The sequence below is a fragment of the Oncorhynchus tshawytscha genome, linkage group LG24, assembly GCF_018296145.1.
Source record: "Oncorhynchus tshawytscha isolate Ot180627B linkage group LG24, Otsh_v2.0, whole genome shotgun sequence".
Classification (NCBI taxonomy): domain Eukaryota; kingdom Metazoa; phylum Chordata; class Actinopteri; order Salmoniformes; family Salmonidae; genus Oncorhynchus; species Oncorhynchus tshawytscha.
Window position 1 is genome coordinate 1320877 of NC_056452.1, and position 25386 is coordinate 1346262.

Below are 25386 nucleotides of genomic sequence, written 5' to 3' on the forward strand. Positions count from 1 at the left end.
ATTAATAATTTAATCAAAATGTGGGTTGGATGGTTCAGTCTCTATGACACAAATACACAAGGCACACATGCACAGACACAAATACACAAACAGCATGTCAAGTAACAAGGAGTAACAGAAGTATGCCTCCAGGATGCTCTCTACCAAGACCCTTGAAAACTCAGCTAATACGCATCGACTTCTGCTGTCAAATTAAGCCTGCATAACCGCATTACCACATTATTTCATTATATACCGTTAGTCAAACCTCTTCAACCGAATGTTGCTAACATAGCCCCAATCACTATAGAATCTGATAGTTGGAGATCTTATAAATGAACATGAGTCTTCAGGATGACAGCATACATGGGTTATTTCCCAAATGGCACCCTATTCCCTATATAGTGCACTACTTGTGACTAGGGCCCTATTCCCATTAAATAGGGAATAGGGTGCCTTTTGGGATGCAGATTGAGGAAGGCTAGCTTCCCCAAGGAGAGAGATTAATAATCGACCCAGACAGACAGACGTAGTTGCTTAGGCTAAAATCTCCAAACCTGAGATGTCATTTAATTTCCGCCTGAATGACAGATAGACACTGCTAGGTGAGTCATTAGAGACCAAACCTGAGGCAACAGGGATAATTTCAAGCAGGAAATGATCAAATAAGATTAAACGAGAGTAGATGTGGGCTGTTGCAATTCAGGTTAGAGTCCTGTAGACAAGTACAATGAAGTACTCATTACAATGTTGCATGTGGGTTTCCTCCCTTCTCTTGGGTTTTTTATATCCATAGTACCCATTTATGCTAAACATGTTTAAAAATATTTACTCTAAAGCGCTACCATGCATGGAAATTCTCTCTCACAAACACACAGCAGCCTCAAATGGGGTTGAATGTAGCCTAATTGCCTTTTGTCGTTGCAACATGATGAAATTCAATGAAACTAATTAATCAATTTGTTAAAGCAACATGTTAGCAATCAATGGAACCAGCTTTAGAAAGAGGCAGTCTCCATGGTGCTAAAATATGAGGGAAGACGAGGAGCTGTCCTTTCAGCACTGTGGCATACGCTCAAGCGACAAGTCGCCTTTGCATTGCAATCGCCCAGTCAACCACATAATTCATTATAGGACTAATAATGAAGTAACAGCTATGAGGCTTTACATTCTACATCGAACCACACTTATGTGATGATAAATAACATTGTTTTATGTTTGAAGCATATCATGGTCCATCGCTTATCTCAATCTAAAATTATGGATGGGGACATAATCACTGAATAGAAATCGAAGCTCAGAACTGGTCATAGAGCATTAGATGTATGGTCCTGCCTAACTGACTTTGAGTCATAAATCTATAACACGATGGATAATACAAGTGGAACTGAAAGATCGCTACTGTATCCTCAGCCATTTCAAGAGCTCCGGAAGGAGAGCAGTGGTAAGACTACTATATAGACTCATGTTTTGAGGAGGAATACACATTTGTTTATCAAAATGAGAGTTGAAATGTGAATACACATTTTTTTACGATCGCACTCCTTGCATATGAATGGTGTACTTACACAAAAACTCCGAAAAGAAGAACTCGTACGCCAATCTCTAATGCCAGCTCTCGTATATTTTTCCTCAGGTCGTGGGGTGACATATTCATGATTCTTGAGACAATCCGCCAGGTAGAATTGACAAGCAGGAGTGGTCAGTCTATAAAATAATCCCTCTTTTGACTGGGGCTTTTTCGGTGTCAGGCGCATCTGCAACCAGTCGTCGTGCCCATCTGTCGCGACTCAATTACCTGAAACAGAATCTTCCCTCCCCTCCTCGCTGCTGAGGCTCCACTGTCTGATGTCGCAAGAGAATTAGCTCCTTATTGCACCTCGTCTGATGAAAACTCCTACTTCATTGCATTAAAGTCTCCTTTCTCCGTTCCATCAATTACCCAGTTAGGTGAGAGACGGGAGAGAACGTTGGGCACAAAACTATAAGAGCATGGAGGGAGGGAGGCAGACGCTCCTGAAAGGCGGGAGATGGTGAGAGGAGGAGACAGGGGGAATACAGGAGGAAGAAAGTGAACAGGGATATGATGCTGAGTGGCACAAAGTGCATGTGGGGAGTTGAGTGAACATGTGAACTCTCGCTCTCCCCCTTCTTCTCCCTCTGTTTCTCATACCCTCACTCTACCAGAAGGAGCAGGTGACTTTTTAAACTGGTTTATCGGATAACCAAGGTGGCTACACTGTAAAGGGGTTGCCTTGAATTTGACTAACTTACAGACAGCTCAGTGGCAAGTAAAATTATGTATTTCATATTACAGTATACATACTTTAATAGAAATTCAGTATCAAAGCAAGTACTGCGTAATGACACTATACAATACATTAAAATGTACTGTATTACACTAACATTTTTTTAAAGCTACCATAATTGGAATGAAAGAATGAAATTCATTGAGGGGAGGGACTTGTATTTCCAAGTATTTTACTGTAATTTCATGGGATTGGTACAAGCAGGTTGGCTGCTAGGTAAAGTGTTTATACATTACAGCATATTAATGAATATTTGGTGTTTAATATGACTTACACTTTTAGAGGCCATGTCAAAAGCTTCCAAACTGGCAGTGACTACAGGGCGAAACAGACCATAAGGACATGGCAAAATTCTCAACCATTTAAGGTTTTCCCTGACTAAATGTCCCGAAGCTTCTGCGCATGTTTTGGTTTCCACTGGATAACACACCCACAGTCAGATTCCACAGCCACACTCTCAAAATTGGCAAAAATGATTTAATTTAAGGTTAGCAGGGTTAATAGACCATTTTTTTATGCTGCTGATACTCGCTGCTTTTTATCAATGCATAGTCACTTTACCCCTACCTACATGTACATGTTTCCTCAATCACCTAGACTAACCTGTACCCCTAAACATTGGCTCGGTACCAGTAGCCCCTGTATATAGCCTCATTGTTACTTTGTGTTTTTTTTCTTTGTATTTTTTTTTTCTTACAAAGCCCATTCATAAACATCAACATCCTGCCAGGCAGGATCTAATCTACATTTGCCTTGCATTTTAGTTATCGATGTGATGTTTGGCGGAAACTATTCAGTCAGTTCTATACCTGCCTGGCTCAGGAGCATTGTGGGTGGAATGAGCGACCTCGCCTTGCAACCAGAGTGTGAAACACGTGACGAAATAAAACTTGGTAGTCTGTCTTGAAATGAATTGGCAAAAACAATACATTTTTCATATATGTATACTGTGTAACATTTTATGATTTTCTGTTCTCCTCATTTTATTTCAAGAGTGCCAAATTTAAGTACTGTTAAGCACCTCAAGCGAACCCTGGGTTAGGGATAGGCATAATGTTAGCAGTTTGGTTAAGGTTTAAAATCCAATTTTAAGAAGAGAAATTGTAGAAATGGGCTGGATTTAGCAATAAGTATGACTTTGTGGTGATGTTAACTAGTAAAGACCATGTGTTTACTACTTTACGCAGGGGCACAACTTTACTGGAGTGGACTGGGGGTCATGTCCCCTCCAGTTTTATCATTGCAATGTGTCACGCCCGACCTTAGAGATCCTTTTTTTTCTCTATGTTTGGTTGGGTCAGGGTGGGAATGTTTTTGGGCGTGTGTGGTTCCCAATCAGAGTCTATCGTTGTCTCTGATTGGGGATCATATATAAGTTGTCATTATCCTTTTGGGTTTTGTGGAATCTTGTTTTCTGTTTAGTGTTTTCTCTTGACAGAACTGTGCGCTTTCATTTCCACTTTTGTTATTTTGTTTGAGTGTTTTTTGAAAATAAAAATCATGAACACTTTCCACGCTGCGCTTTGGTCCACTCCTTCGATGAGAGGCGTTACAATGTGGCTGTGTGAAGACAAAGCTTCTAGAAGGCTGGAGAGTTGAGCATAGTTCAGCGTATAGTGAGGGGAAAAAGTATTTGATCCCCTGCTGATTTTGTACGTTTGCCCACTGACAAAAAAAATATATGTTTTATTTGAACAGTGAGAGACAGAATAACAAAAAAAATCCAGAAAAACGCATGTCAAAAATGTTATAAATTGGGTTGCATTTTAATGAGGGAAATAAGTATTTGACCCCCTCTCAATCAGACACTCTTCAACGGAGTGCTCCTAATCTCAGTTTGTTACCTGTATAAAAAGACACCTGTCCACAGAAGCAATCAATCAGATTCCAAACTCTCCACCATGGCCAAGACCAAAGAGCTCTCCAAGGATGTGTAGCAAAAACCAAAAGAGATCGGACTCCTCCCCCAGTGGTCAGTCCAGAATTAGAACCACATCAGTGGACTCTGGGACCACTCTTGGACTGGGAACTACAGGAAGATACTGCACGGACAGAAGACAACCAGCAGGGGGAGCCAAAAGAACAAGATCCAATAGAACTACGTAGGTGCTGAGGAGGAGTGGTATGAACACCTCCATAAAGCCAACATGTCAACGGAAGAAGATTTATGGGCATCCGTGCTGAGAGACCTAAAATTGGATTGATTAATAATGACTTTTGCACTCACAGGCAAAGTGGGTTGCACTCACAGGCAAAGTGAGTTGCACTCACAGGCAAAGTGAATTGCACTCCCAGGCGAAGTGGGTTGCACTCACAGGCAAAGTGAGTTGCACTCCCAGGCAAAGTGAATTGCACTCCCAGGCAAAGTGAATTGCACTCCCAGGCAAAGTGAATTGCACTCCCAGGCAAAGTGAATTGCACTCCCAGGCAAAGTGAATTGCACTCCCAGGCAAAGTGAATTGCACTCCCAGGCAAAGTGAATTGCACTCCCAGGCAATGTGAATTGCACTCCCAAGCAATGTGAATTGCACTCCCAAGCGGCTCTCCCCAAACTAAGTCTCTAAGGGAGTATAAAAGAAGGAGAAATCAGTACCTAAGGCACGATCCTCATACCATTATGATTTAAACATCAGAGAATCGTTTGGCAAGGTAAATTACTTTTTACTATACTCTACCTGGTTTGACTACTTAAACATTTCTGCATGAGCTAAAAGTTGACTGGTGTATTTTGAAACCTATTTAAACTACTGGAAGATCGCCCCACCTAGAAAGACTAAGAGAACGCGAGCTAAAAGGGAGAGACTTTTCCACTCAAGGCTTATTTGCAAATAGATCCTTATTGGAGGTCTAAGAAGAAGCCTTAAGAAACGTTGAAAACTCCTGAAAAAAAAAATTAGTTCCATCTTTGGGGTGCCAGAGGTTTACATAGGTGGGAGATAACATCATGCCAGTAAGACTCATAGAAAGCAGTAGGATTAAGAATACATTGGTCGAACACTAGGTAGGAGGAAGTATTAAGTGTTACTATAAAGAATTTGGCAATATTAAGAGATACTCAGTTAAGCTGATTATATTTGCAATATTATCTGGCATAGCATAACGCATTAAGGATTGATTGAGCATTATTGATGTATTAGGACTGTATAACCATTTAACTGTAATAACGTGTATAAAACAAAAAACAGTGACTTAATAAAACTTTGACAACTAGGCCAGAGTAACGATCTGGAGAGCAAACGCCTCTGACAATCTCACTGAACGGAAAGTGACCCAGGTTATAGGTTAAAGTGATTGCACTAAAGAATATTTCATTGTGTGGACAATAATATATCTTTGGAAAAGTCAAACGTATAATACTAGTTTCCAAGTGACTACTAGCTGACGAGCATAATAACTAACGGAAGATTAGTTATTAGGTATTAATATATAGAGAGGAAGGCACAAGGTAAGGGAGTATAGGAAGAATCTATAAACATCAAGTAATAAAGTACCCATCTATCCAAGGCCCCACACTAGACCGGGAAATAAGGGAGTGACAATGTGAACGAAGGAACAAACCCAACTCACGCGAAGGGCCAGTACGAATAAATAGAAGGGTTGGTAGGACCACACGGCTAGGCCCTCGTTACACCGAAGTAACTAAAATCCTAAAGTATTCTGCCTAGCCAGAGGACGGGATAGAGGCTTTTGCTGCAGGCGACGGGCAAAAGTCAGCACCGTGACCGATGTCAGGGACAAGATTGTAGACCTACACAAGGCTGGAATGGGCTACAAGACCATCGCCAAGCAGCTTGGTGAGAAGGTGACAACAGCTGGTGCAATTATTCGCAAATGGAAGAAACACAAAAGAACTGTCAATCTCCCCCGTCCTAGGGCTCCATGCAAGATCTCACCTTGTGGAGTTGCAATGATCATGAGAATGGTGAGGAATCAGCCCAGAACTACATGGGAGGATCTTGTCAATGATCTCAAGGCAGCTGGGACCATAGTCACCAAGAAAACAATCAGTAACACACTACGCTGTGAAGGACTGAAATCCTGCAGTTTACGCAAGGTCCCCCTGCTCAAGAAAGCACATACACATGCCCGTCTGAAGTTTGCCAATGAACATCTGAATGATTCAGAGGACAACTGGGTGAAAGTGTTGTGGTCAGATGAGACCAAAATGGAGCTCTTTGGCATCAACTCAACTCGCCGTGTTTGGAGGAGGAGGAATGCTGCCTATGACCCAAAGAACACCATCCCCACCATCAAACGTGGAGCTGGAAACATTATGCTTTGGGGGTGGTTTTCTGCTAAGGGGACGGGCATCAAAGGGACGATGGACGGGGCCATGTACTGTCAAATCTTGGATGAGAACCTCCTTCCCTCAGCCAGGGCATTGAAAATGAAAAGAGGAGTGGGAGGCCCCGGTGCACAACTGAGCAAGAGGACGAGTACATTAGAGTGTCTAGTTTGAGAAACAGACTCCTCACAAGTCCTCGACTGGCAGCTTCATTAAATAGTAACCGCAAAACACCAGTCTCAACATCAACAGTGAAGAGGTGCCTCCGGGATGCTGGCCTTCTAGGTAGAGTTGCAAAGAAAAAGCCATATCTCAGACTGGCCAATAAAAATAAAAGATTAAGATAGAAAAAGAACACGGACACAAAATACCCAAGAGGTGTAACCATATCACCAGTATATATTAGGCCAGAGACCTGTTGCATAAATAACCAGTCATGTCCATTCGCCAGACAGGTGCATGTCTAATGACCCAGAGCACATACAGAGAGCACTAGTTTTGCTGACTATCCTGAAATGTATAATGGTCACACATGTTCTGGAAAATTCTCAATATATCCCTCTTCTGGGACTAAAAAGCCACACACACTTCCAAATTCAACCCAGTACAAGTGAGAAGGGAAGCACCTCAGCCCACCCCTTTCTCATTCGTACTGAGGCATGACCAAAAATATCCCTCACATAGCTAAAAATAATTAAAAGATCCCTCCTCATGCCAATCATCCTTCAACATAGTGTAATAGCATGTGCATGCATTTCTCAGCCTTGCCTGAGTGTCAGTTATGTAAAGGAAAAGAGAAACACAAAAATAAACCTCAGAAACCCTTATAACGTCGTTCTCAATATGACACCTAAACAACTCTAACAACTATTTGGTCATAAGTGAAAAAACCTCTTAGAGGATTAAGGGCATGTTCCGTGGACTCTTGTAACTGGAAAACCCTATAACTTATGTCTAAGCAAACAGAAATTCTGAAGGTCCAACATTATTTATCATTCAGCCTATGTGTATACTCTAAACATATTCATAAGGGGCAGTCCCCCTTTTTGCACATGACACAGAAAATTGAGTCAGCATATTCGATAGACAATGACTTGAAAAACTACAAACGTCAGATTTCCCACTTCCTGGTTGGATTTCTTCTCAGGTGTTCGCCTGCCATATGGGTTCTGTTATACTCACAGACATCATTCAAACAGTTTTAGAAACTTCAGAGTGTTTGCTATCCAAATCTACTATTTATATGCATATTCTAGCTTTTCGGCCTGAGTAGCAGGAAGTTTACTCTGGGCACCTTATTATCCAAGCTACTCAATACTGCCCCCCAGTCCCAAAGAAGTTCAATTTGATTGCTTATTTGCGTATTAGGGTACCTAAGGATTGATTATAAATGTTGATTGGTATTGTTTGGGATTCATTTTGTATGCATTGACCGATGGAAACCGAGTGGATAATTGACTGGAGCGCGCCAGCTAAACTGAGTTATGGATATAAAGAAGAAATGTATTGAACAAAAGGACCATTTGTAATGTAACAGACCTTTGAGTGCCAACAGAAGAAGATCTTCAAATGTAAGGAATATATTATATCGCAATTTCTAACTTTCGTGTCGCAACTCCCTGGTTAAAACTTCTTAGAGATAGGGGGCAGCATTTCCACTTTTGGATGAATAGCGTGCACAATTTCAACTTCCTGCTACTCATGCCAGGAATATATTATATGCATATGATTAGTAGGTGTGGATAGAAAACACTCTGAAGTTTCTAAAACCGGTTCAATCATGTCTGTGACTATAACAGAACTTATGTAGCAGGCAAAACCCAGAGGAAAAACTGTTCCCGACTTCCACAGGATGTCAGTTTTTTGTTGTTAATCATTGGTGGAAGAAGGGAAAATGGTGCATGTTTTGTTTACTTGCTGTATCGAATACAGATTGCCCGTCTACAATTTGATCGATTATTAACGTTTTAAAATACCTAAAGTTGTATTACAAAAGTAGTTTGAAATATTTTGGCAAAGTTTATAGGCAACTTTTGAAATGTTTTGTAGTGACGTTGTGTTTTGGCAAGCTGTTTTTTTCCTGATCAAACCTGCTTTATAAATGGACATTTTGAGTATACATGGACGGAATTCATCCAAAAAAAAGGACCAATTGTGATGTTTATGGGACATATTGGAGTGCCAACAAAGAAGCTCGTCAAAGGTAATGCATGTTTTATATTTTATTTCAGCGTTTTGTGTAGGGCCTGCTACGCTAGTTATTTTGTTTACAACTGGTTCAGGGGGGTGCATGCTATCAGATAATAGCTTCTCATGCTTTCGCCGAAAAGCATTTTAAAAATCTGACATGTTGTCTGGATTCACAACGAGTGTAGCTTTAATTGAGTATCCTGCATGTGTGATTTAATGAAAGTTGGAGTTTTAAAGTGTTTTATTTGAATTTTGCGCTCTGCATTTCCCGGGGCAATTGGCCACTTGAGACGCTAGCGTCTCACTATCCCCGAGAGGTTTTAACCAGCATGGCTACCACAGCATTCTGCAGTAATACGCCATCCCATCTGCTTTGCGCTTAGTGGGACTATCATTTGTTTTCAACAGGACATCCAGGCTGTGTAACGGCTATTTTATCAAAAAAGTCAGTGATGTAGTGCTGCATCAGATGACCTGGCCCCTACAATCACCCAACCTCAATCCAATTGAGATGGTGTGGGATGTTTTGGACAGCAGAGTGAAGGAAAAGCAGCCAACAAGTGCTCAGCATATGCTAGAACTCCTTCAAGAACATTGGAAAAGCATTCCAGGTGAAGCTGGTTGAGAGAATACCAAGAGTGTGCAAAGCTGTCATCAAGAAAAAGGGTGGCTACTTTAATTTGTTAAACACGTTTTTGGTTACTATATGATTCCATATGTGTTATTTCATAGTTTTTATGTCTTCACTATTATTCTACAATGTAGAAAATAGTAAAAAATTAAGAAAACCCCTAAAATGAGTAGGTGTGTTCACACTTTTGAGTGGTACTGCATGCCTCATCACAGTTCTATGTCGGAGAGCTACGGACAGTTCATTGGATTTCGTGGTATAGTTTTTGCTCTGACATGCTCTGTCAACTGTGGGAGCATATACAGTGGCTTGCAAAAGTATTCACCCCCTTGGCATTTTTCCCATTTAGTTTCCTTACTTTTTGGGGGGTTTGTTCCATTTGATTTACACAACATGCCTACCACATTTTTTAATGTGAAACAAACAAGAAATGAGACAAAAAAGTCAATACTTTGTAGAGCCACCTTTTGCAGCAATTGCAGTTGCAAGTCTCTTGGGGTATGTCTCTATAAGCTTGACACATCTAGCCACTGGGATTCTTCAAGGCAAAACTGCTCCAGCTCCTTCAAGTTGAAAGGGTTCCGCTGGTGTACAGCAATCTTTAAGTCATACCACAGATTCTCAATTGGATTGAGGTCTGGGCTTTGACTAGGACATTCCAAGACATATAAATGTTTCCCCTTAATATAATGTTTACAAACCCTACATTACTCATCTCATATGTATATACTGTACTCTGTCATCTACTGCAATCTTGCCATCTTTATGTAATACATGTATCACTATCCACTTTAATAAACTATGCCACTTTTATGTTTACATACCCTACATTACTCATCTCATGTGTATATACTGTGCTCGATACCATCTACTACATCTTGCCTATGCCGTTCTGTACCATCACTCATTCATTTATCTTTATGTACATATTCTTTATCCCTTTACACTTGTGTGTAGAAGGGAGTAGTTGTGGAAATGTTAAGTTAGATTACTCGTTGGTTATTACTGCATTGTTGGAACTAGAAGCACAAGCATTCCGCTACACTCGCATTAACATCTGCTAACCATGTGTATGTGACAAATAAAATTTGATTTGATTTGTACAACTTAAAGTGGTTCTATGGACAGATATTCCAATCTCCGCTGTGGAGCTTTGCAGCTCCTTCAGGGTTATCTTTGTTGCCTCTGATTAATGCCCTCCTTGCTTGGTCCGTGAGTTTTGGTGGGCGGCCCTCTCTTGGCAGGTTTGTTCTGGTGCCATATTCTTTCCATTTTGTAATAATGGATTTAATGGTGCTCCATGGGATGTTCAGCGTTTCTGTTTTTTTTAATATAACCCATCCCTGATCTGTATTTCTCCACAACTTTGTCCCTAACCTGTTTGGAGAGCTCCTTGGTCTTCATGGTGCCGCTTAATTGGTGGTGTTGCAGGCTCTGGGGCCTTTCAGAACAGGTGTAAATATAGTGAGATCATGTGACAGATAATGTGACACTTAGATTGCACACAGGTGGACTTTATTTAACTAATTATGTGACTTCTGAAGGTAATTGGTTGCACCAGATCTTATGTAGGGGCTTCATAGCATACACCACTTTTCCGTTTTTTATTTTTTGGAATATTTTGAATCAAGTTATATTTTTCATTGCACTTCACCAATTTTGTGTATGTCCATTACATGAAATCCACATTAAAATCTATTTAAATTACAGGTTGTAATGCAACAAAATAGGAAAAATGCCAAGGGGGATGAAAACTTTTGCAAGGCACAGTATAGACAGGTGTGTTTCTTTTTAAATCATGTCCAAAGAATTGAATTGGCCACACTCCAATTTGCTTGACCAATAGGTCAACTGAAGATGCAATCGCAATCACCACCACACTGCACACTGCCCTATCCCATCTGGACAAGAGGAATACCTATGTAAGAATGCTGATCATTGACCACTGCTCAGCATTTAATACCATAGTACCCACCAAACTCGTCATTAAGCTCAAGACCCTGGGTCTCGACCCCGCCCTGTGCAACTGGGTCCTGGACGTTCTGACGGGCCGCCCCCAGGTGATGAAGGTGGGAAACAACATCACCACCCTGCTGATCCTCAACACCGGGGTCCCACAAGGGTGCATTTTCAGCCCTCTCCTGTACTCTCTGTTCACCCATGACTGGGTGGCCATCCACGCTTCTCAATCATCAAGTTTGCAGATGACACGATAGTGGTAGGCTTGATTTACCACCAATGATGAGATGGCCTACATGGAGGGGTGAGGGTCCTCGGAGTGTGGTGTCAGGAAAATAACCTCTCATTCAACGTCAACAAAACAAAGGAGATGATCGTGGACTTCAGGAACCAGCAGAGGGAGCATCCACATCAACGGGACAGTAGTGGAGAAGGTGGAAAGTTTTATGTTCCTCGGCGTACACATAAAGGACAAACTGAAATGTTCTACCCACACAGACAGCATGGTGAAGAAGGCACAACAGTGCCTCCTCAACCGCAGGAGGCTGAAGAAATGTGGCTTGTCACCTAAAACACTCACAAACATTTCAGATGCACAATAGAGAGCATCCTGTCGGGCTGTATCACTGCCTGGTACTGCAACTTCACCGCCCTTAACCGCAAGGCTCTCCAGAGGATGATGAGAAATTGGCTAAATTTGCCACAGGAAAACGTATTTTGGGTTGAAGAATCTAGGCGAAATCCCAGGGGAATAGATTCTAAAGGTAACAATTTTAAATGATCTGGCCAAACACTCCTTGCAAAATGCAGAAAGCCTTGTTTTTGTTTTTTATCTCATGAGGAATGTTATGTGGTCTTATTCTGAAATAGGTTTCTAGTTAGTGGGTTAGTGAGGAATGTGAATGCTAGTGCATAGTGAATGCTAACAAAATGTACACTTTTCCAGAAGAGGGGGTTTCATTCTCTTGTTAGAATGTCCCTGGAGAATGTGGTATTGGGGAGAGCAGTTAGTGATTTTCGGCAGTTTTAAGTATAAAAGTATCTGGATTAGGTCATAAACAGAGTTCCAAATAAGTGAAGTCTGTTCATGTGTGTTTTAGACCTATGGTTCACCAACACACACACACACACACACACAATTTAACGGTTACGAATATGCGTTAGTGATGTTGATACTGTGGGATCTATTTTGGAAGGGGTCTTTTCAATTCAGTTTTAAATTGGATATGCAAAAGGATGGAAATGTTTGGAAGGATTTTAAATTGTTTCTGAAGGTCAGGGAAAGAAAAGGGAGAGGAAATATTTAATGGTGTCGAATGCCCTGTATCCTGACTTTCTGGTGAGGCCTGATCAATCTCACTAGAAATGATAGAAACAGATGGGACCAGTTTCTCTTCTATTTTACCATTGCTTTATGAGATAAGTTGACTGGTTATTCGAACGTGTTTATTTTTTATTTAACATGTTGTTTTTGAATCATGGATTTGAAGGGGAAATTACCAGTTCCCTGGGGTCCTAGTCTTTGGGTAAATATACAAATGTACTTTGTTCAGTTTACATATAGAAGGAAAAATACATGTTAAATAGGGAGGGCAGTTACTCCAAATGGATTGTGATATGTGAATTGTTGATTTCATATTGTGTTTTTGTTTCGATACAAATTCCAACAGATTGGGATACTGGAGTATGGGATTCTGTGAGTGGTTAGGGTGTTAACTTCCTGATCTTGTCAACTCTTCCGAGAGGTTGCCAGTAAAATAAAGGAGCACAAACTATTTTTTAAATGATTTTAGAAGTAACAGAATGTTGTTATGCTCTTTGACATTAGTCGTAGAGATAATGTTATTAAGGAAAGGTTAATATAATAATTTGTGGGGCAAAAAAGTATTTAGTCAGCCACCAATTGTGCACGTTCTCCCACTTAAAAAGAGGAGAGAGGCCTTTAATTTTCATCATAGGTACACTTCAACTATGATAGACAAAATGAGAAAAAAAATCCAGAAAATCACATTGTAGGATTTTTAATGAATTTATTTGCAAATTTCTGGCTCTCACAGACCTGTAACTTTTTCTTTAAGAGGCTCCTCTGTCCTCCACTCCTTACCTGTATTAATGGCACCTGTTTGAACTTGTTATCAGTATAAAAGACACCTGTCCACAACCTCAAACAGTCACACTCCAAACTCCACTATGGCCAAGACCAAAGAAACAAAATTGTAGACCTGCACCAGGCTGGAAAGACTGAATCTGCAATAGGTAAGCAGCTTGGTTTGAAGAAATCAACTGTGGGAGCAATTATTAGGAAATGGAAGACCTACAAGACCACTGATAATCTCCCTCAATCTGGGGCTCCACGCAAGATCTCACCCCGTGGGGTAAAAATGATCACAAGAACGGTGACCAAAAATCCCAGAACCACATGGGGGGACCTAGTGAATGACCTGCAGAGAGCTGGGACCAAAGTAACAAAGCCTACCATCAGTAACACACTACGCCGCCAGGGACTCAAATCCTGCAGTGCCAGACGTGTCCCCCTGCTTAAGCCAGTACATGTCCAGGCCGGTCTGAAGTTTGCTAGAGAGCATTTGGATGATCCAGAAGAAGATTGGGAGAATGTCATATGGTCAGATGAAACCAAAATATAACTTTTTGGTAAAAACTCAACTCGTTGTGTTTGGAGGTCAAAGAATGCTGAGTTGCATCCAAAGAACACCATACCTACTGTGAAGCATGGGGGTGGAAACAACATGCTTTGGGGCTGTTTTTCTGCAAAGGGACCAAGACGACTGATCCGTGTAAAGGAAAGAATGAATGGGGCCATGTATCGTGAGATTTTGAGTGAAAACCTCCTTCCATCAGCAAGGGCATTGAAGTTGAAACATGGCTGGGTCTTTCAGCATGACAATGATCCCAAACACACCGCCCGGGCAAAGAAGGAGTGGCTTCGTAAGAAGCATTTCAAGGTCCTGGAGTGGCCTAGCCAGTCTCCAGATCTCAACCCCATAGAAAATCTTTGGAGGGAGTTGAAAGTCCGTGTTGCCCAGCAACAGCCCCAAAACATCATTGCTCTAGAGGAGATCTGCATGGAGGAATGGGCCAAAATACCAGCAACAGTGTGTGAAAACCTTGTGAAGACTTACAGAAAACGTTTGACCTATGTCATTGCCAACAAAGGGTATATGACAAAGTATTGAGAAACTTTTAACCTCTTGCTCCTACTTGAGATGCAGACGTCCCAACTAGAGCTCTGGAAATGCAAATGCGCTACGCTAAACGCTAATAGTATTAGTTAAAACGCAAACGTTCATTAAAATACACATGCAGGGTATTGAATTAAAACTACACTCGTTGTGAATCCAGGCACCAAGTCAGATTTTTAAAATGCTTTTCGGCGAAAGCATGAGAAGCTATTATCTGATAGCATGTAACACCCCAAAAGACCCGTAGGGGATGTAAACAAAATAATTAGCATAGTCGGCGCTACACAAACCGCACAATAAAATATAAAACATTCATTACCTTTGACCATCTTCTTTGTTGGCACTCCTTGATGTCCCATAATCAATACTGGGTCTTTTTTTCGATTAAATCGGTCCATATATAGCCTAGATATCGATCTATGAAGACTGTGTGATAAACGGAAAAAAATAGCGTTTCATAACGTAACGTTATTTTTTAAAAGTTAAAAAGTCGACGATAAACTTTCACAAAACACTTCGAAATATTTTTGTAATGCAACTTTAGGTATTAGTACACATTAATAAGTGATAAAAATCATCTGGAGGCGATGTAAATTTGATAGGTGGTCGTCTGGAAAAAATGTCCGGAAAAAACTCAACCAATACATCAAGTTGGAGGTCGGAGGGAATCGGTTCCCTTGGGTCGGTTCTACCAAGAATCAAATCTGAAGCAAATGAGAAGACTGTAGACATCCTGTGGAAGCTGTAGGTACTGCAACCTCGGCCTCATTTAATACGGTTCACCTTTAACAATGGGTTGAAGTGGCGCATGGATATTTTTTTCCACTTTCAGTGATCAGATTTTCCTGCGCTTTTCGATGAAACAGACGCTCTGTTATAGTCACAGCCGTGATTTAACCAGTTTAAGAAACGTGAGAGTGTTTTCTATCCACACATACTAATCATATGCATATACTATATTCCTGGCATGAGTAGCAGGACGCCAAAATATTGCGCGATTTTTAACAGAATGTTCGAAAAAGTAGGGGGTAGGCTTAAGATTAATAAATTCATTAAAAATCCTACAATGTGATTTTCTGGATTTATTCCCTCATTTTGTCTGTCATAGATTAAGTGTACCTATGATAAATTTACAGGCCTCTCTCATCTTTTTAAGTGGGAGAACTTGCACAATTGGTGGCTGACTAAATACTTTTTTGCCCCACAGTAGAGTCAATACTTGTTTGGATTTCCTGAAACAGAAAATAATTGAACTGTTGTTCTGATCTTTTTTTGTTGAGGCTATCATGGAAGTTGATGTCAGATCGTGTCTTAATGCATGGTAGGAATAATTTGACCACAGACAGTGTGTGTGAACCTCAAAACCGTCCCTAAACAGACTGAAGAGAGAGCGACAAAGGCGTGCAATGCGACAGTGACTTTTATCACTTCTATCTGGGTCCGAACCATAAACCAGGGTGCGGGTGGCAGGAGTGCTGAGAGCATGTGTGGAGTGAGAGAACAGCTCAGGTGAGAGATATGTGTACGTGGGAGAAACGGAGGTATCTATTTGGATATTGAAATCGGGAAATTATCAAGGGCCATCAAATGGGACAGGCAAGACTTACATGTGCCATTGGGACGATGAACTGTAAACGATACAGTGCCTTGCGAAAGTATTCGGCCCCCTTGAACTTTGCGACCTTTTGCCACATTTCAGGCTTCAAACATAAAGATATAAAACTGTATTTTTTTGTGAAGAATCAACAACAAGTGGGACACAATCATGAAGTGGAACGACATTTATTGGATATTTCAAACTTTTTTAACAAATCAAAAACTGAAAAATTGGGCGTGCAAAATTATTCAGCCCCCTTAAGTTAATGCTTTGTAGCGCCACCTTTTGCTGCGATTACAGCTGTAAGTCGCTTGGGATATGTCTCTATCAGTTTTGCACATCGAGAGACTGAAATTTTTTCCCATTCCTCCTTGCAAAACAGCTCAAGGTCGCAAAAGGTCGCAAATTTCAAGGGGGCCGAATACTTTCGCAAGGCATTGTATCTAAAAAAAGACACGCTAGAATGATAAGTGCCGGGAGAAGGACGGGGGGTGGTCTACACACTGCGAACAATTTAGACTAAGGATGCATTGAGATACTGATCTTTCATTACCAGGCTACTCATGACAGGAACACAGGGACAAAGGGGGCTGTAACGAGAATAAGTTATTACCGGCAATAAAAGCTTCCGTTTTCAAATGTACATTCTAATCGGGATGTGTACTAAGTTGAGAAGCTGGAATTCGAGTCATAGACTCAAAATAAGCACTAATGACTGTCTGTCTGAATTTGGGTTGAACAAGGGGAAAAATAGTAAGCCACAGCTGATCAGTGTGAAGCCTTTGACACAATTCACAAACACAGGTTAGCTAAGCTTTACCCAGTGAGTGGAGATTGATTTCAAGAGAGCTCTTTTTTTCATCTCTGTGCTTTGGTCCCAACTACAGGAGACCATTATTTCACACTAGTATAACCTTTCACTTAGGCTATTGCTCTGACGAGGATGGTGAATATTGGTCACATTCTGCATTGGAGGTGAAGCCACAGTTTTCAGACACTTATCAGCAGTGTCAATTTAGCATTCTCTAAAGAAAGATAAAAACAAACCTAGCAGAGGCCATTAGCATGGATTCAGAGAGCAACATTGATATACCTTTTTACCACTTCCTTAAAACCAGTTAACTGTAACTAAATATAATTGAAAATGTGTAACGATGTACGCTGAGAGTTGGGAAGCAAGTTCAGGGAGTGAATACATTTAATAAATAAATGACCAAAACAAGAAACACAAACAGCAACAGAAACAATGACGACTGGGGAAGAAACCAAAGTGAGTGACATATAAAGGGCAGGTAATCAATGAGGTTATGGAGCCCATGTAAGTGTCATTATGCGCAAATGTGCATAATGCTGGTGACAGGGGTGCGCCATAAACGAGCAGCCTGCTGACCTCGAGGCCAGAGAGGGAGCACACGTAACAAAATGTAATCTACGTAATCCCCAAAAGTAATTATTTGTCATGAGAGTTCCTTAAATAATAACTAGTATGCATACCCCAAGAAACGTTAAAATCTCACCTTTCCGGTAAAAACAAATCATAAAAAGCTGAGGTGTAGTCACTTTTGAGGACACAAGCTCAAGTACACAGTACAAATATGAAAAATGTTATCATGTATTTCCTTCAACAAAACAGTATGAATAAGGCTTGAAATGACTCACAGTGGGGAGAACAAGTATTTGAAACACTGATGAATTTTCAGGTTTTCCGACTTACAAAGCATGTAGAGGTCTGTAATTTTTATCATAGGTACACTTCAACTGTGAGAGACGGAATCTAAAACAAAAATCCAGAAAATCACATTTTATGATTTTTAAGTAATTCATTTGCATTTTATTGCAAGTATTTGATACATCAGAAAAGCAGAACTTAATATTTGGTACAGAAACCTTTGTTTGCAATTACAGAGATCATACGTTTCCTGTAGTTCTTGACCAGGTTTGCACACACTGCAGCAGGGATTTTGGCCCACTCCTCCATACAGACCTTCTCCAGATCCTTCAGGTTTTGGGGCTGTCGCCGGGCAATACGGACTTTCAGCTCCCTCCAAAGATTTTCTATTGGGTTCCGGACTGGAGACTGGCTAGGCCACTCCAGGACCTTGAGACACACATATTTTTATGTTTAGTGTTAGAGAAAATGTGCATATTTTCTAAAGGTCTCTCTTGATCAAAATGTCTGCCCACATTGCTGTAAATGTTTCACAGAGCTCTAGTTTGGATTCCTGAACTTATTATGAGCTCTTCTTTCATCTCATATTAATATTGTCTGTCTATGACAAAGTGTTTTTTGTGTTTAAAATTGATAAATTAATTTAGATTAATGGCTATAAATCGATCTCTGAATGTGCTACCGTGAGGATGCAGGCATGTGCTTTGTCAGTGGCTGTGACATAGGGTTCAGCCAGGAGTTGATGGACAGTCGGAAGAGCAAATGCAATGGTAGGAGGGATATCCCAGCTTCAAGTGGTTTCAGATTTCACATCCTACTTCACACAGGCTCAAACAATATGCTACTGAAGAAGAATTGTTGTAACCAATGTAGGAAGAGCGTTTATAAACTGAAAGTCTACTATAAACCGGTGCACTCTGGAGTAAGGCCGTACAGCTGCACAGACTATGGGAAGGCATTCAGTCAGGCAGGTAGCCTAGTGGTTAGAGCGTTGACTAGTACCCGAAAGATCGAATCCCCAAGCTGACAACATAAAAATCTGTCATTCTGCCCCTGAACAAGGCAGTTAACCCACTGTTCCTAGGCCATCATTGAAAATAAGGATTTGTTCTTAACTGACTTAGTTAAATAAAATAAAAAACTCAGCCTTTCAAACGACATGGTGGATTCAATCTGGAGAGAGGCCTTACAGCTGCTCAGTGTGCTACAGTGTGCTCAGTGTGCTACACAATGCTACAAGAGCTTCAAAACAGTATGATACTTCAGGACACACCAGTGCACACTCGGGAGAGAAACCCTATTGTTGCTCACACTGTGGCAGAGAATTCGGTCACTTGAATAAGCTCAGAATGCATGAGAAGCCTTTCAAGTGTAAGCATTGTGAAAATAGCTTCAGTTTGGCTGCTTACCTCAAGAAACATGAAGGTGACTGTAGCCAAAGTTTTGGTGAGTGACTATGGAATCCAGAGGATTCACAGGGGAGAGAAACCATACAGTTGTAAAACCTTCAGGCACTTGTCTTCATTAAAACAGCACACAATGTGTCACTAAGTACTAGGCCTATATTGATTAATAAGTTAAGACTTTACTTTGAGAGAGAAGGCATGTGTTGTTTTGCTGTGAAAAAAATGTTTTTACAATTTAGAAAATATAATTTTAAAGCACTGTAGTTTGTTTATTTGAATTTGGCCATAGGGGATTATAAATAAGCATACAACACAAGCATTTTGTTATCAAGTTTAAGGGCCCAATAATGTTTGTTATTGGGCTCAAAAGTTTTGGTATGCCTATTTGTTTTTGTGATCAGAAGAGTGACATTATGTGAGTCTAATTTCAGCTCTCTTAATCAAACATAAGCCTATGAATATTATTTTAATGTGTGGTGCTTTCATGTGATCAGAAATGTGCACTTATAAATTATAACATACTAAATTACACATCAAATTGTAGAACATAGCCTATATGCATCACTAGTTTTTCATGCATTGATTGTTAAATTAGGCCCATCAAATTGTTTCAAAGTCGCAATACTTGTTTTATACACTAGATGGAAATACTATACAGTCGTTGAATAGACCAGGGTACTTCAACCTTTTCTTTTGCAAACTGGAGACCCAGGACCAATATAAATAAATGGTAAATAATGTATTGTGTAATTTTGGAGTCACTTTTATTGTAAATAAGAATAGAATATGTTTCTAGATACTTCAACATGAATGGGGATGCTACCATGATTACAGATAGCCCTGAATGAATTGTGAATAATGATGAGTGCAAAAAATACAGACACACAAATAGCATTCCCCCCAGACATGCTAACCTCTGACCATTACAATTACAGGGGAGGTTAGGTGGTTAGGATATGTATGCCTATGTAACGTTCTCACTCATCATTGTTCACGAATCATTCAGGATTATCTGAAAGAATGTTAGCACCCACATTAATGTAGAAGCCTTTAGAAAGATTATTCTTATTTACAATAAAAGTGACTCCAAAATGAAATGATACATTATTTACCATTAATTTCTATTGGGCACAAAATAACCTGAAACACAACCAAAACAAACAGCAAATCCACAAGCTTGATGTAATTAATCATTGCAATTTCAGTTTTTCTCTTGTTATTTTGCTCACTGCCAGTCACTCAATTAGCCATGTCAGCTAACACATTTGTTTTTTGGTAAATTAGTCTAGCCAGCTATCATTTTAGGAGCCTAATCATGGCCAAATTCCCCATTGATTTTGTTAGCCACTGTCAATCAGATATCATTAACATGGCATAAATCTTGGCAAAATGTGTAGAATTGCAGAACATTTGCTTTGAAATGGCAAAAAATGGTCTCCACCCCTTGGCAAAATGGGTAGAACTGCAGGATTTTAGCAATCAAACTGCAAAAAAGCCTCTAACCCAAACGACCATTGACGGCACTGCATCCAGTTGTTATATTATGCTACAGCAAGGATAAGCGACACCGGGAGTTGGAACCGGAAAATAGTCAAAGGCAAGTTCGCGCTGAACAGAGCATTTGCTCGTTTTCGTATCATAGACATTACAACCAGGGTCGGATTTAGCTGTAGCCTATGCTGAGGTGAAGTTGAAGTGAACAGCCAAAGTCAGGAGCCGACCTTTTCGCCTGGAGATGGAAAAAGTGTTGTCGTGAGCGGGAGAGAAGAAGAGAAGAGAATTGAAGAGAGAGAGAAAGGGAGAAAAAAAAGAAACTAACCTACCTATAGCCTTTACTTAGTGACGTATCACAGCAGGACATTTGACAGAATCTAAAATCATTCAACCCAAGACGGACACGGACGAGGCAGGTAAGATTGGATGATTAATATATGATTTTCTACATTTGGTGGTGCAAAAGCAATAGCGGTAGAGCAATGAGCACATTGCATGGACGAAGTGAGCCTTTTATGTTTTTTACTTTTCACTTAACCGATTGATGGAGGGTATAGTTTTTAGGCTACTAGCATACTAGGCTGTTTATAGCTGGATTTGCTCCGGCTACTATCTAGCAAACATGTAGTGTTCAATATCTAGCAGGGTCTTATTTATAAGTGCACATACAGCCAATGCCAAGTAGGACGAACACTTCAGTCGATATACCCTACTATATGTTTCGCACAGACGGGAATTAGTTAAATTTATCACAAACGTAGCCTATTTGAAAAAAGACCTCAGCCTAGCCTGTATGGCTGGTTTCACATAGGGCGTCTGGGAAAAGGTGTATATATGCACATCTTGATTCCAGAAAAAGGGAATATGATTGTCGGGATGTATTGCAATTCTTTAGGCTATATCACATTCTAAACTGTAGCCAACGCAAGCAAGACTATTACACATTTACGGGCAATGACACTAACTAAATAGAAGCAAATACTGTCTTGTGCATGCAGCTTCGGGGGTATCAGGTGCGTGGACTTGTCTCAGGTAGCTCCGAAGATTTAAAAGGTGCACCTGCTGGTAAGCGCCGTATCGCGCTCGCGCCGTTATTTATTTATGTGTTGCCTGAACCCACTGCTGTGCCATTGTCGCGCGAGGTTAAGCTTCGACTCTGTAATTTGCCCCTGGCCTTGGATCAGCTCCACTAATGCGGCACATTGTCGGATGAGCTGACTACACGGTTGCCGAGGGCCATGTGGTGCTGGTGCTATCTAGTGATATGATTATGGTAATAGTTTGTAAACTCCGGATAACCTCAATCACTCCCTGTAATTTGCAGGGTAGAAAATAAAAACAAGACTGTTTCTTTCTTTCAGTTTTTAAACCACTATCCAACTTTAGCCATCCAAGAGGGATTTCATGCAACATGCTGAGCATGTAAAGTACCTATAGGGCAGAGGTCTCCAACCTTTTCTAGCATGAGAGCTACTTTTAAAAACGAAACATGTCGTGAGCTATTAATTATTTTCTAGCTTTCAAATAGGCACATTCTTCTCTTCTCTGCTTTGAAACTCTTCCGCAGTTCCTTAGTGTACAAGAGAAAGTAGTGTACTATATTTTCTGTCAATATACTGTACCTGGTAAAATAATGGTTAATAATCAACTCTAAGGGGCCCCTATAAAATCTGATTTTTACCCCCTAAATGATGTTTTATATTTTCCCAAATTAAGTTCTCAGTTTTATTTTTTCACTCTCAAAATTACAACTGTTCATAATGAAATTGGTTTTTCTGAGTTGATGTCAATGGTTAAATCACATCAGAAGACAATTTATTTTAGGCCTGGAAGAAAATGAACATTTCTTTTTAGTGTAATTCCCCTTTTAATTGTGCATCTGGCCCTTTAATTGCACATCTAGTTAGTAAGGAATGTGCTGTCTAATCTGCTTGTCAACTGATGGTTCTGTACTGGTGCTGCTCATTTCATGGCAAAATTAGCTAATGACAAATAATAGATACAAATGACATACACTACCAGTCAAAAGTTTTCCAAAACCAACTTATTCAAGTTTTTAAAATAAAACATAAAAAACTATTTTCTACATTGTAGAATATTAGTGAAGACATGAAAACTATGAAATAACACATTGAATCATTTAGTAACCAAAAAAGTGTCAAGCAAATCAAAATATATTTGAGATTCTTCAAAGTAGCCACCCGTGGCCTTGACAGCTTTGCACACTCTTGGCATTCTCTCAACCAGCTTCACCTGGAATGCTTTTCCAGCGGTCTTTAAGGAGGTCCCACATATGCTGAGCACTTGTTGGCTGCTTTTCCTTCACTTTGCGGTCCGACTCATCCCAAACCATCTTAATTTGGTTGAGGACGGGGGATTGTGGAGGGCAGGTCATCTTATGAAGCACTCCATCACTCTCCTTCTTGGTCAAATAGCCCTTACACAGCCTGGAGGTGTGTTGGGTCATTGCCCTGTTTAAAAACAAATGATAGTCCCACTAAGCCCAATCCAGATGGGATGGCGTATTGCTGCAGAATACTGTGGTAGCCATGCTGGCTAAGTGTGCCTTAAATTCAAAAGAAATCACAGACATTATCACCATCAAAGCACCCCCACACCATAACACCTCCTCCTCCATGCTTTATGGTGGGAAATACGCATGCAAAGATCATCCGTTTACCCACACTGTGTCACGCAAAAAAAATCTCCAATTTGAACTCTAGACCCAAAGAAAAAATTTCCACCGATTGTCCATTGCTCGTGTTTCTTGGCCCAAGCAAGTCTCTTCTTCTTATTCGTGTCCTTTAGTAGTGGTTTCTTTGCAGAAATTTGACCACAAAGCCCCGATTCACACAGTTTCCTCTGAACAGTTGATGTTGAGATGTGTCTGTTACTTCACTCTGTGAATCATTTATTTGGGCTGCAATATCTGAGGCTGGTAACTCTAATGCACTTATCCTCTGCAGCATGGGAGCCAGTTTCATCATAGCGCTTGATGGTTTTTGGACTGCACTTAAAGAAACTTTCAAAGTTCTTGAAATGTTCCGTATTGACTAACCTTCATGTCTTATTTGAGCTGTTCTTGCCATAATATGGACTTGGTCTTTTACCAAATAGTGATATCTTCTGTATACCTCCCCTACCTTGTCACAACACAACTGATTGGCTCAAATGCATTTATTAAGAAGGAAAGAAATTCCACAAATGAACTTTTAACAGGGCACAACTGTTAATTGAAATGCATTCCAGGTGATTACCTCATGAAGCGTGTGTACAAAGTGTGATAGGTTAAAGGAAATATTCATAGCCTGTTATACATTAAAAAGTATTAGTAAGTTCATAGTATGTGAGGATCTTAAAACATCTAAGGTTAAAAAGATGAATTCAGTATTAGTTGATAGAGATTGATAACATTCATATAATTGTGTTAAAATCTGTCAAAGGGTACGAATTGTGAGAGTAATGTGTAAACGTTATATTGGTTACTTTATTTTGTGGTGCCTAAAAGTGTTAATCTGTGATCTACGAAATGCTCTTAATCTATGAGCCGGAGATCGATTGCTCTGGTCTCCACCCATATTCCTGGGGAAAATCGCGGTCTTTTCTCATTACACTAAACGTTGGCTAAACGGTGGCTATTTGAAGGATCTATTTGGATTTGTTTAACACATTTGTCTTCACTATTATTTTACAATGTAGAAAATAGTAAAATAAAGAAAAACCTTTGAATGAGTAGGTGTTCTAAAACTTTGGACAAGTGGTGTACTTACTCATGATATACTTTGCAGTTAACATTTAATTGAGAAGGTTTTTGGGAAAGTATTTTTGTCAACCCACGAGGGTCAACTGGCTACACACGGAGTGATAGACAAACGCTCACACCACACAGAATGACTGGGTCAATATTCCTGGAAATTCATTGGCAGATTGTGTTAGGTTTGGGTTTTTAAGATGATGTCAATGTTGTGTTGATTATATAGCAGCTGGGAGCTTGCAGTGTCAGATACTTGTGAGATTTGTTTATGACAGTTTGCGATGGAACACATGAAAAATCTATTTCGGAATTGTTTATAGAGCTACTCATAGGTGGGGTTTTGAGTGAAAACCTCCTATAATTTGCAAATAAATTCATAAAAAATCCTACAATGTGATTTTCTGGATTTTTTTTCTCATTTTGTCTGTCATAGTTGAACTGTGATGAAAATGATGATAAATTACAGGCCTCTCTCATATTTTTAAGTGGGAGAACTTGCACAATTGGTGGCTGACTAAATACTTTTTTGCCCCACTGTATATTGGTCATGGCTCCCAAGTGGCGCACAATGGGATTGCCTTACAGTTCTGCTTTATCCACTGAGATAGCGGTAGGCGCACAAGGTTCAGGGCAGGAAGCATGGGACGGGTCGCAGAGCAGCGCACATAATACGGACGTAGCCCATGGGGAAGCGAGAAGGGGGAAGGGAGAAGGAGGAAGGGGTACGGAGGGTGAACCCCCACCCTGCCCCACTGGGTAGCACAGAGCAACACTTTAAGCAGCATTGCATTAATAATGGTGCTGACTAGGGAAACGTTCCCGCTGTTCTTAGTGCCTGTCTGAACGTTCAAACTAAAACAGTGTAACTAATAATGGCGCGAAAAATGCCCCGTAGATATGAATTCGGAGGGCA

At 40.4% G+C, this 25386-nt stretch overlaps 1 protein-coding gene across 1 annotated transcript in view; it reads left to right on the top strand.

Moving 5' to 3' along the window:
* Nucleotides 1-20733: 20733 nt before the first annotated feature.
* Nucleotides 20734-25386, top strand: part of LOC121840656 (cadherin-23-like) — a 237881-nt gene continuing 233228 nt past the window's right edge. Inside the window, exon 1 of the mRNA XM_042305196.1 lies at nt 20734-21135. The gene's annotated coding sequence lies outside the window, so the exon portion shown is untranslated. The remainder of the gene's footprint in view (nt 21136-25386) is intronic.